General features: G+C 41.3%; 1 protein-coding gene across 2 annotated transcripts in view; it reads right to left on the reverse strand.

Annotated features, from left to right (window-relative positions):
• STAT1 (signal transducer and activator of transcription 1) overlaps positions 1 to 12887 on the reverse strand; it is a 1010933-nt gene that overhangs the window by 505582 nt on the left and 492464 nt on the right. The gene's annotated exons all lie outside the window — the stretch shown is intronic.

Genomic DNA, 12887 nt, shown 5'->3' on the forward strand with positions numbered 1-12887 from the left:
GAACCGGTCAGGTAACTTGAGGTTGGGTTCTAAAGGTGAGGTGAGGGGTACTACAAAGGCAGCGTCAGACTGATTGACCCTCTGAGCCAGGGCCTGGACCTGTAGGGAGAGGCCCTGCATCTGCTGGGTCAGGGTCTCAAGGGGGTCCATGATAGCGTCAGCGTAGAAGAAATGGTAGACTAGGTAAGGGCTTGTTATTATGTAATGGCAGGAAGGAGGTGAAGGGAACAAGTGAGCCCTAATCTACCCACCGCCCTGTCCCTGCCTACTTGCAACGACCCGCCCTAGGCGACGGGGTACAACTTGGCGGCGGTCCATACGCTGTCTAAGTGCAAGGGAGTACAAACAGGGAACACGCAAGGGAATACAGTAGCCCACGGAACGCCGCGAGGAAACGGAGCGGTGAATGAGCCAGTCAGGATCAGGAAGTAGTGCAGTATACAAACGGGAGCACGGAGCAGAAGCAAGCCAGGGGCAGAGCAACGCAGGATAAACGGAACTGAAGCAAGGCAGAAGCACGGCAGAAGCAGGCTGGAGCAAGGCAGCAGTGGGGCCAGGAATCCAAGAAGAATAACAAGCAAGGAGGAAGAGAAAACGGCAGGTATAAATGGACAGGGGGCGGAGCTAACTCTGACTGACCAGGCCGCGATAGGCTCTCCCACTCCTGAGCCTGCCACCCTGATTGGTGGGAGCAGGTGTCAGTCTCAGAGGTCTGGCCTCAGGTGTCGACTGATTAATCCTGGGAGTATACCCAGACGTAGTGCCTGGCAGATCCTTTACACCGGCCCTGTATATGGGAATAGGTCCAAAATTCCAAAAGCGGATAAACTTGTTATATACTGGAACAATGGCAAGGATATCTATAAATGGGACAATATTGAATCCATCTAAGGTTGATAGAGGAACTAGACAGGGCTATCCACTATCACCTTTGCTCTTTGACCTAGTAATTGAGCCATTTCCAAGTTATATACAAAAAGCTCAGAAATAGTGGGTTATAGGTATGGAAGGGAGGAAGAGAAAATTGCATTGTACGCGAACAATGTTTTATTGTTTTTGGGTACACATGATTCTATTGGGATTATCTTTAGCCTATTTGATGAATTCAATAGAATTTAAGGTGTGGGTATTAACTGGGGAAAGTCTTCTATCTTACCGATTGATGAAAAGGAACATATTCCGGGAGGGCAGGTAAAAAGAATAGCAAAAAAAAGATCACTTTAAATATCTGGGGATTAATGTCTCCAGTGATATAAAGGAGTATGAAAAGTTAATATGTAGCCCCACTCGTGAAATATATAAGACAGAAGGTTCAGATCTGCAATGTATGTAGGGTTGGCTGCAAGGGTGGCGCTGATTAAAATGATTTTATTACCAAAAATTTTATATGTTTTGATGAATAGTCCGATTTGGTTGGCGATATTTAAAACTTTTGATAGTTTGTTCTCAGAGTTGGTTTGGAGGGGGGAAGCGCCCTAGAATAAAACTTGGACAGGTTGATAGGGGTGGTTTGGCAATACCAGCAATGAGAAACTATTTTTTGGCTGCACAATTTAATAAGAATATTAATACAAAAACTGAAATTTTTTGGGTTAGGGCCCTAGGATATAGATTCCCAATATGGCAAAATTATAACATGCTTGAAATTCTGGAATCTGGAATGGGGAGAAGATACAGGATTGAGTTTCCCTGTTTGTATATGTACACTATGGTAAGGAAAGTAGTAGCTAAGAGACTAGAAGCAGATGGTTACTATAGTAGCACGCCTATATGGGGAATACAAATATGGGAGATGATTATTTTATTAATGAGTATAAATTTCGGAAGCAGAAGGGGATAAATAAATTAGGACAGATCCTGAAAGAAGGAGGACTAAAAGGATTCCATGAGCTAGCTAGGAAATATGGAGGAGAAAGACAGATAAATAACCAAGGATTTGGAGGAGAATCCACTTGTAACATTGATTGTGGGTTTAAAGGAATGTGGTAGGAAAGGGAGACTTTCAAAGATATATAAAGTAATGAACGATCAAAAGAGTCAAATTATTCTAATTCCTGCTCAGGTGAGATGGATACAAGATTTGGGGGAGATAAGAGAATTCCAATGGAAGAGAATCCTTGGAAGTATTCCTAAACTATCTCATGGACCTCAGCTTAGGGTTACACAACTCCTCATTGTTAATAGGATTATTCACCTTATAGGTTGGCAATAATGTTTAAAGATCTAAGCAAGTGTGCGGGGGAAAGGCAGACTTAAAGAGGCTCTGTCACCACATTATAAGTGTCCTATCTCCTACATAAGGAGATGGGCGCTATAATGTAGGTGACAGTAATGCTTTTTATTTAAAAAAACGATCTATTTTCACAACGTTAGGAGCGATTTTGGTTTATGCTAATGAGTTGCTTAATGCCCAAGTGGGCGTATTTTTACTTTCGACCAAGTGGGCGTTGTACAGAGGAGTGTATGACGCTGACCAATCGGCATCATGCACTCCTCTCCATTCATTTAGACAGCAGAATCGCGTTCTTACTAGAACATGATCTGCAGCCACATACACAGCGATTCTGCTTGATTAACGTTAATCCAGTGTCCTGATAATGAATACACATGACCATCCAGCCTGGACGTCATGTGTATTCAGAATCCTGATACTTCTGAATCTTTTCTGTGAGATTCCAGCAACGGATACGAAATCTCGCGAGGTTACGGAGGTAAACGAGATTTAGTTTCCCTTGCTGTAAATCTCACAGAAAAGATTCAGAAGTGTCAGGATTCTGAATACACATGACGTCCAGGCTGGATGGTCATGTGTATTCATTATCAGGACACTGGATTAACGTTAATCAAGCAGAATCGCTGTGTATGTGGCTGCAGATCATGTTCTAGTAAGAACGCGATTCTGCTGTCTAAATGAATGGAGAGGAGTGCATGATGCCGATTGGTTAGCGTCATACACTCCTCTGTACAACGCCAACTTGGTCAAAAGTAAAAATACGCCCACTTGGGCATTAAGCAACTCATTAGTATAAACCAAAATCGCTCCTAACGTTGTGAAAATAGATCGCTTTTTTAAATAAAAAGCATTACTGTCACCTACATTATAGCGCCCATCTCTTTATGTAGGAGATAGGGCACTTATAATGTGGTCACAGAGTCTCTTTAATCCATATGTTGTGGTTATGTCCCCAAATAAAGAGACTCTGGGAGGAATCCTTATAGAAATTATGGAGAGATATGGGGTTGTAATCCCCTGGGATCCGATTACTTAAAGAGGCTCTGTCACCAGATTTTCCAACCCCTATCTGCTATTGCAGCAGATAGTCGCTGCAATGTAGATTACAGTAACGTTTTTATTTTTAAAAAACGAGCATTTTTGGCCAAGTTATGACCATTTTTGTATTTATGCAAATGAGGCTTGCAAAAGTACAACTGGGCGTGTTTACAGTAAAAGTACAACTGGGCGTGTATTATGTGTGTACATCGGGGCGTTTTTACTTCTTTTACTAGCTGGGCGTTAGGAATGGGAGTGTATGATGCTGACGAATCAGCATCATCCACTTCTGTTCGTTACCACCCAGCTTCTGGCAGTGCAGACACACAGCGTGTTCTCGAGAGATCACGCTGTGACGTCACTCACTTCCTGCCCCAGGTCCTGCATCGTGTCGGCCACATCGGCACCAGAGGCTACAGTTGATTCTGCAGCAGCATCAGCGTTTGCAGGTAAGTAGCTACATCGACTTACCTGCAAACGCCGATGCTGCTGCAGAATCAAATGTAGCCTCTGGTGCCGATGAGTCCTCGCTCGTCCGAAACGATGCAGGACCTGGGGCAGGAAGTGAGTGACGACACAGCGTGATCTCTCGAGAACACGCTGTGTCTGCACTGCCAGAAGCTGGGCGTTCTGAAGAGAAGTGGATGATACTTCTCTTCAGAACGCCCAGCTAGTAAAAGAAGTAAACACGCCCAGATGTAACACACATAATACACGCCCAGTTGGACTTTTACTTTAAACACGCCCAGTTGGACTTTAGCAAGCCTCATTTGCATGAATACAAAAATGGTCATAACTTGGCCAAAAATGCTTGTTTTTTAAAAATAAAAACGTTACTCTTATCTACATTGCAGCGCCGATCTGCTGCAATAGCAGATAGGGGTTGCAAAATCTGGTGACAGAGCCTCTTTAAAGTAAGTACAGGTGATTTCACCTTAAACCTTATATTTCTTCCCTCTGTGGAATAATCCTCACTTTTTTGTATATACAATTATGTGTATCATGGTTGTCTGCCTAGCATTTTATACTATGTAAGCACTGGCATGTCTGCCTAGCGTTTTATACTATATCAACATTTGCATTACATTTGGTGATCATACAAATGTTTTAGACCTTGTGGCGTCATTTTAACACTATTATCGTATAGCCGCAGACTGTTAATTCTGTCTGGATCTTTTATATTTTAATATGTGTTCTGGCTTTTTGCCATAATAAAGAATTGTTCTACTTTCAATAGTTAATGACTACCTGTCCTCTTGTTTTTCCATAAGATGTTTTTTGAGTTTCTATTTCTGGTTACCAATAATTACCTTGGAGATGTAGTGCCATACTTTTGGTACACACGTAGCTGCTATATTTTGTCCTATGAGACATATGTTTATGATATTGCTTTCTGTGTTTTTCACAGCTTCTGGCTCCGGGTCCTATATGGACTTCTGGATGTGAGATCAATCTTGGCTCTCAAAGTTAAATTAGGTCTTTAAGGAAGATCCACACTTGTTTTTAGATACGAATGGCAGAGATATTAGAGAACTGATTAATAAACTCAAATAATTACTTATGAAAATGACTAAGAGCCTTCCTTGATAAATACCTGGTTATGGGTTTGATACCCAGGTGGCTTAGAATTCAGGTCTTTCCATCCTTTATAATGGAGGATGAAAATTTCAAAACCAAATGGGAAGAGCTATTAACCGAATGCTCAAGGGGCTTTATGAACCTCTTGGTTCAAGCCAACCAAACTAGCTTGAGTGCAATCGAAAATGAAATAGAAGAAGTACAGTATAAGATTAAAAAATATCTATCTGGTGAAGCACTTGAGGAACTAAATGCTGACCTGGAGTTTTTAAAATGGGAACAAGAGATATGCTTCACGAAAACCAAAAAATTTCAGGGAGACATAAATGATCTACAACAAGATCGCGTCTACAAATGGCACACACCACAGGAATAGGTAAAGACAAGTGGCAAAACTTAAAATCATCCCTCCATACCAACAAGGAAAAAAGTCTAAGAACAACTTGGAGGTATTAATCTATCCTCACATTCCTTCTCTGACACGCAGTGTGATAAATTGACTAAGGGGCTTACCATTTCCTTGAGTAACCCTTTCAATTTCTTTGCAGAAATGAAAGATCTGTACCTCTTTTCCCGCAAATTTATTTTGAAAAAATTGCACAGCCGGAGTGAAGTAGATGTAGGACTTAACAGTGAGGTGGAAAAAGAGGGGGTAAAAGCTCTTAAGGACCTAGTACAAGAACAGGTCTCTACCAAGCAAAGTAGGTTGCCTACATCGGTGTTACCCAGATCAACAAAGTTTCCCCCTTGTCTATATGTCCACAAGTAGAGATTTTTACTAAGATGGTGGCGAATGATTTCAAACAGATTCCCACCAATATAGGTTTTGACATTCTAACATCTTCCCAACGTGTGGCTTTGAGAGAACTACAATCATATGATGATGTAGTCTATAAGGCTGCAGACAAGGGTGGGAACGTCGTGATCTGGCCGATCGAAAAATATGAAAGGGAAGCTTTTCGCCAATTAAGGGACAAGCAAACATATCCCAAATTGACACATAACCCTGTAAATGTGTTCTCTACTGAGCCATGTAGGATATTGAATTTAGCACATAAGAGGATAATTCTTAAAAAAATCTTGGAAGGCTTAATCGTTAAATACACGGAAATTCCAACATTGATTTTTTTACCTAATGTCCACAAAAATCCATTGGACCCACCCGGACGCCCTATAGTGTCGGGTATTGGAGGGCTTTGCGATCCAGTCTGTAAATATATTGACTACTATTTGAAACCGATGGTGGAAAGCCTCCCCTCCATTGTTAAGGATACGACAGATGTGCTGACAAGAATTGGAGGTATTTTATTTATCTTGATCCCGATATGATTCTTGTCACGGCAGATGTAGAATCACTCTACACGAGCATTAGGCACAAGGATGGCATCCATGCGGTTCGCCTCTTTCTGGGGATGAGCAACTAGGACAGCCAAGTACGTGAATTCATACTAGAACTATTGCAATATGTATTGACTCATAACCTCTTCATGTTCAAGGGTGTATTTTAGCTACAAAAACAAGGCACTGCCATGGGGGCAGCTTGCGTGCCATCGTATGTGAACCTTTTTCTTGGCTCTTGGGAGAGGCAGGTTTTTCATTGCGATGGCGCCCACACCGTTGACCATGTGCAGTGCTGGTTGCGATATATTGATGATCTGTTGATCATATGGCAGGGCACTGAGGCGGAACTGCTACAATTTATGTGGAAGCTCAACATCAATGACCTTAATATCAGGCTGACCTACACCCTTGATACACGAAGGGTCGATTTTCTAGATATTTCTACTGTGGTTGATGAGAAGAGGTGTTTTCGAACCAATGTCTTCAGAAAAAAGACATCAGTTAACTCTTTTCTACATAGTGCTTCGGCACATACCTCTTCAACAATCCCAGTTGGTCAGTTCCTTAGGATGAAATTAATCTGCTCTTATGATGCTTCCTTTGAGGAACAATCAAGAGATTTAAAGGAGAGATTCTTGGAGGGAGGCTATAGTAATAGGTGTATCAACCAAGGGTATAGGCGTGCTAAGATCACGGAACGTAGAACATTATTACACCTTGTAGTACACAAAAAAACAGAAGACAATAATATACGCTTTATCTCCACATTTAGCAACCAATGGCAATCCATGAGATCTGTCTTAAATAAACACTGGCCTATACTCCAGAAAAAATCGACACTTAGTACAACCTTCCCTCGAACCCCTTTAATGGCAGCTAAAAGAAGTAGGAGTTTAAAGGATATGCTGGTGAAAAGCCACTATATCCCTAAAAAACAAACCCTTTCTCAACTAGAGGTCCAATGTGGGGATATCCGGGTGGTGACTGTGTGGCCTGTGTGAATATCATACGTACAAATGTGTTTGAATCCATGAGTGATGGACGACAATTCAAAATTCAGCACTACATATCCTGCAGCACAACATGTGTGATCTACTATGCAGTCTGTGGCTGCTCAAGAGTTTAAGTAGGGCTTATTTTGAGACAACTGCACACTAGAATTATTTGACACAATTGCAGGATATTATTGCTGCTAAGGAAATTGATGACTTAACCCTCCTTAAAACAATCCCCAAGCATTTCAAATTGCATCATGGATGTGACCCAAAAACTTTCAGGGCATGGGGGATCGATAAGATACATTGCAATGTCAGAGGTGGTGATGTGATGAAACTGCTTTCTCAAAAAGAATGTAAATGGATCGTAACTCTCGGAACAAAGGCTCCCATTGGTCAAAGATGAAAAATTGAGCTTTGCTTCATTTCTGTAGTTTTTTTTCTGTCTTTCATTTTCTAAAAATATTGTTTTTAACTATGTCTGTACTAATTTAAGTTTGAGTTAAGTTTATATTTTAGATACCTTTTTTCTGTTATGCCACTATCTTACGTTGTGAAAAAACTTCAGACCTTAAAACACAGGATGACCAATATCCTTCCCCCCTGGAAAGCAAAGGAAAGGAATAAATCAAGCACAATAGAGGGAAGTCGGCACCACTCTCAATCTTTACAGCATGGAACATGCAGATAGATGCAAGTGGAGTCAGGGTTTCCTCATTTAAGCAAACTTTTTGCGGTGCTCAGCATAAAAACAGACGGTCTTGTAGTATGATATGAATGGGAGAAATGAAAATGCGGCACTCACCCGTTTGCAATTCTTCTTAACTTTATTGTGTCATCTTGGCAAGGGTAAAAGCATTACAGGGAGGACAGCTAGTTGTAGGTCAACTAGCTGTCCTCCCTGTAATGCTTTTACCCTTGCCAAGATGACACAATAAAGTTAAGAAGAATTGCAAACGGGTGAGTGACGCATTTTCATTTCTCCCATTCATATCATAAAGGAAAGGAATAGCTTATATAATAATGGGATCATGTATCTTTGTGGCGATTATATGATTAGACTCTCTTTTATGTATCTGTCCTCTTTTCTCCCCTAATAATCTTTTTTAAATTTTTTTTTACTTTTTTATTATTTCTGCACTTTAGTATTCTTTCTTACTTGTTTTGCTACTTTACACCTTTTTTTTAGTCTTTAGTGTTTTAAGATAGAGATTGTGCACTTTATATCAACCACTCACAAGTATTGCGGCCATTTTGGGAACTTTTTTCTGGTCGCAAAGTATACACTCTCTTTATACCATTTTCCTTTGTACTTGTGTTATTTATTACACTTTAATATTAGTGTTGATTATATTAACACTTAATATGAATCTGAGTGTTTTAGTGTTTATCAGATTGACATTGGAGTGCAGCATCATGCTATTGTAAAGAGATGGATCATCCTCTAAACTCTGAACAATCATTTTCAACAGGCCACCGTCCCTGCTGGAGAGACAACAGATTGGTCTCAGCCACTGCAGTGATATCTGGTACTCCATATATTAAACCCAAGGCCCCAAAGAGGACCCTCACAGGAGAAAGTTCAGAGGCATTAGGTCTTAACAAAAAGGCCCAGGTTTGAGGATTGCCCTGCAAGAGTCAAATGATGATACCCACTCGCTGTTGCTCCATTCCAGAGGAGATTGTTAGGGATCTGCCAGGTACTACGTCTAGGTATACTCCTGGGATTAATCAATCCACACCTGAGGCCAGACCTGTTAGACTGACACCGTCTCCCACCAACCAGGGTGGCAGGCTCAGGAGTGGGAGAGCCTATCGCGGCCTGGTCAGTCGGAGTTAGCTCCGCCCCCTGTCCTTTATTCCCTGCCGTGTTCTCTTCCTCAGTGCTTGTAATTCTTCTGGATTCCTGGCCCCACTGCTGCTTGCTCCAGCCTGCTTCTGCCGTGCTTCTGCCTTGCTGCAGTTCCGCTTAACCTGCTTCGCTTTGCCCCTGGCTTGCTTCCTTCTCCGTGCTCACGTTGGTATACTCCACTTCATCCTGGTCCTGACTATTCATTCACCGCTCCGTTTCCTTGCGGCGTTCCGTGGGCTACTGCCCCTTCCCTTGCGTGTTCCCTGTTTGTTCTCCCGTGCACTTAGACAGCGTAGGGACCGCCGCCCAGTTGTACCCCGTCGCCTAGGGCGGGTCGTTGCAAGTAGGCAGGGACAGGGCGGTGGGTAGATTAGGGCTCACTTTCCCTTCTCCTCCTTCCTGCCATTACATAATTACAAGCACTGAGGAAGAGAACACGGCAGGTAATAAAGGACAGGGGGCGGAGCTAACTCCGACTGACCAGGCCGCGATAGGCTCTCCCACTCCTGAGCCTGCCATCCTGGTTGATGGGAGACGGTGTCAGTCTAACAGGTCTGGCCTCAGGTGTGGATTGATTAATCCCAGGAGTATACCTAGACGTAGTACCTGGCAGATCCCTAACAAGATAGGTTTTAGTTGAAAATGTAAGTTACAACTCTCCCGAAAATTGACAAAAGACTTACAAATCCAGAGAAACGATCAGGTAAATTCACCTTTGGTTCAATTGGGGTTTCAACTGGGATGACTGCTTGGGCCTGCACTGTTTCATGTCGCTGTGTCCGTACAGCCAGATCTTGTACCAGCTGAGTCAAACTATGCATTTGATCCACCAGGACTTGCAAAGGTTTCATAACAAAAAAATTATATAAATGGGTTTGTGAATATGTTATGGAATCACTGTTTGCACAATTCCCAAAAGGCTGCTGGAGACTGTCAGGACAAAGCATGCAAATAAAACCGCAACCCCAAACTCGTCACAACTCTAATATATGGAATCTAAGGCTACTCTGAGGTATTCGCCAGAGCCCACCGCAAGGCAGGATGGTTTTTGCTGCACAGAACCCAGGTTGTTCTAACAGAGTTCAGTGTTGGATAAGGGGTGCAATGCAGGCTATACCTGAACAGGTAGCCAGACAGCCAGAGGGTAAACAGAATGTCCAAAACAGTGCGAGTGGAAATCAGGTACAGCAGAGGTCAGAACCAGCCTGGGAGAAGATGATCAAAATCTGTAAACAAGGTGTTAACGAGAGACAAGCCGAGGTCAGTTTCAAAGATGTCCAGAAGTCTAGGGCACAGGGTAAGTGAGAGCATGATCACCACACCTGAGAAAGAAGAAAAATTCACAAGCAAAGAAAGAGGGAGGAGGACAGGTACCCCACCCTACTCCTGACAGGAAGAAGACAGAGAAGTGGGATAGGCTCAGGAAGCAAACAGAACAGCCCAGAAGCTAGATCAGTAGTCAGGGAGAGCTTAAAGACACAGACGCTTTCTAACAGCCGCAGAGCAAGAATTTGGCTACAGGTCCTTAACGAAGAATAAAACGGAGGGCTGGCGGTTCCAGACTTGAGATTGTAGTTTTTGGCTACCCAGCTCTAATATCTCATTAATTAGGAGGAATTTGGCTGCTTTATACAGATGGCTAACAAAAGTAAAGGGAAGGCTAGGCTATAGATATATGCTAATTACTGTAAATGGCCCAGCTAGAAAAGGATTAAAGTAGGAAGCATCTCACCATATTGTTACATAAGGTATGGATTAATGTAAGGGAGGTGGTTCAGACTCAGGGAAATTTGAAATTTACCCCTCTCTTCTATAATAGTAGATTCGAAGAGATTTACGAAAATTTACAATGGAGTTTTCTGGCATAATATCAGTATGGGATTTTTTATATTAATGGCAGGCTGAAGGAATTTGCGGATTTGTGCAAAAGCAATGGTACACCACAAGCTGCACAGTTCAGATATAACCAATTGTTTCATGGGGAGTACAGGAAAAGTAGTGGGGTTTCAAGAGGCAGACACAATGTTGATACATTTTATGTACCACAGTAAAAGTAGAAAGAAAGATTTATAAAATGCTGATGCAGAAGAGAGGAGGCTAACTTTCACATAAAATAAAAATAAATAGCTATGTGTTCACTAAATAAATTAGAGTAAAAGAAAGGTATCACACAAAAAGACTCACATAATCACAAACTTGTTATTAACTCATCGTTTATACTACATACAGAAGAAAATGTCTACATTTAGAGATGTATTAAGTGCAGAATCCCCAAAATGTCACTGGCAACAAGCTGGTTTTACACATCTGCATTATCCTTGTAAGAGGGGGGGGGGTATTTTTTTTCTTTTTCTTTTTCTTTTTCCAAGTAGTATTTTTTTTCTTTTTCATTTTTGTTTTTCACTCGCCGCTTTTCAAGAGCCATGACTTTTTTATTTTTCTGTCAATGGAGTGTTGTGAGAGCTTATTTTTTTGTGGGAGGAGTTGTAGTTTATATTGGCACTATTCAAAGTACCATATAATGTACTGCGAACCTGAAAAAAAACCTGTTTGTGGGGTGAAATTGGAAAAAAATATTCATCCATGGTTTTTGGGTTTCATGTTTACATGTTTCACTGTGCGGTAAAAAGGACAGCATAACTATATCCTGCTGGTCAATACGATTATGGCGATACCAAATTTATATATTTTTTTAAATGTTTTACCACTTTTACAAAGAATATATTATTTGTTAAAAAAATATGTGTCGCCATATTCTGAAAAATATAACTTTTATTTTTTCGGCGGTTGAGTGACATGGGGGCTTATTTTTTAGGGCATGAGCTGTAGTTTTTGTTACATATGGCCTCTTGATCATTTTTTATTACATTTTTTAAGAGCTATGGTGATCAAACAACAGCAATTCTGTTATTATAATTTTTTTACTGTGTTCACTGTGCAAGTTAAATAACGTTATATTGAAACAGTTCAGACTTTTACGGACGTGTTGATAACAACTTAACTTTGTTTACTTCTTACATTACATTAGAGGAAAAATGGGAAAAGAAGGGTATTTTGCATATTTTGTATTTTTTTACACTACTAAAAACTTTAACTAATTTTAACAATTAGTATTAGTTCCCTTAGGGGATTTGAACCAGCAATCATCAGATCGCTGGTACAATACAATGCAATACTAATGTATTGCAGTGTATTGTCATTTTTACTGTCTCCTATTAAGTTCTACCATAGGCAGGGCTTAACAGGAGCAGAAAGAAGACACATCTGGGGGCCTTCATTAGGCCCCCGGGCTGCCATAACAACCATAGGCACCCCTCAATCACATTTCAGAGGAGGCGATGGGCTCTCTGAATCAGACCGCCCCTCTTTTTAATGGCTTAGATGCCGCAGTCACTATTGACCGCAACAGCTAAGTGGTTAGACGGCCAGGATCAGAGATCTCTCTGTTACTGGCCGTTAGTGCAGGGGGTCAGCTCTAATGCACAGATGACACCTGCAGCTTATGAAGCGGGCTCAGCATGTGAGCCTGTCCCATACTTTAACCCATGCACCAGGACATACTGTGTCACCATGGTGCATCAAAGTGTTAGAGAAAGATTAAAAATTAAAATAGCGTTAGAAACATCAATTTGGTTAATGGAGAATGTGGATGGGACCCAAGTATCTGTACATATTACAATAGTGTTGAGAAAGCTGTTTAACTATAGCCAGAAAATGGATGTCCAACTTAAATTCATCAATAATGGAATGGAAAAAAATAATTATAAAACTATAAATTATGAATGTGGGAGCTATTTATCCCAGGGTGAGGAATTAAAAAACAATATCTGTTTGCATTGGATTCTGGACT

The sequence above is a fragment of the Rhinoderma darwinii genome, chromosome 6 (assembly GCF_050947455.1).
Source record: "Rhinoderma darwinii isolate aRhiDar2 chromosome 6, aRhiDar2.hap1, whole genome shotgun sequence".
Lineage (NCBI taxonomy): Eukaryota > Metazoa > Chordata > Amphibia > Anura > Rhinodermatidae > Rhinoderma > Rhinoderma darwinii.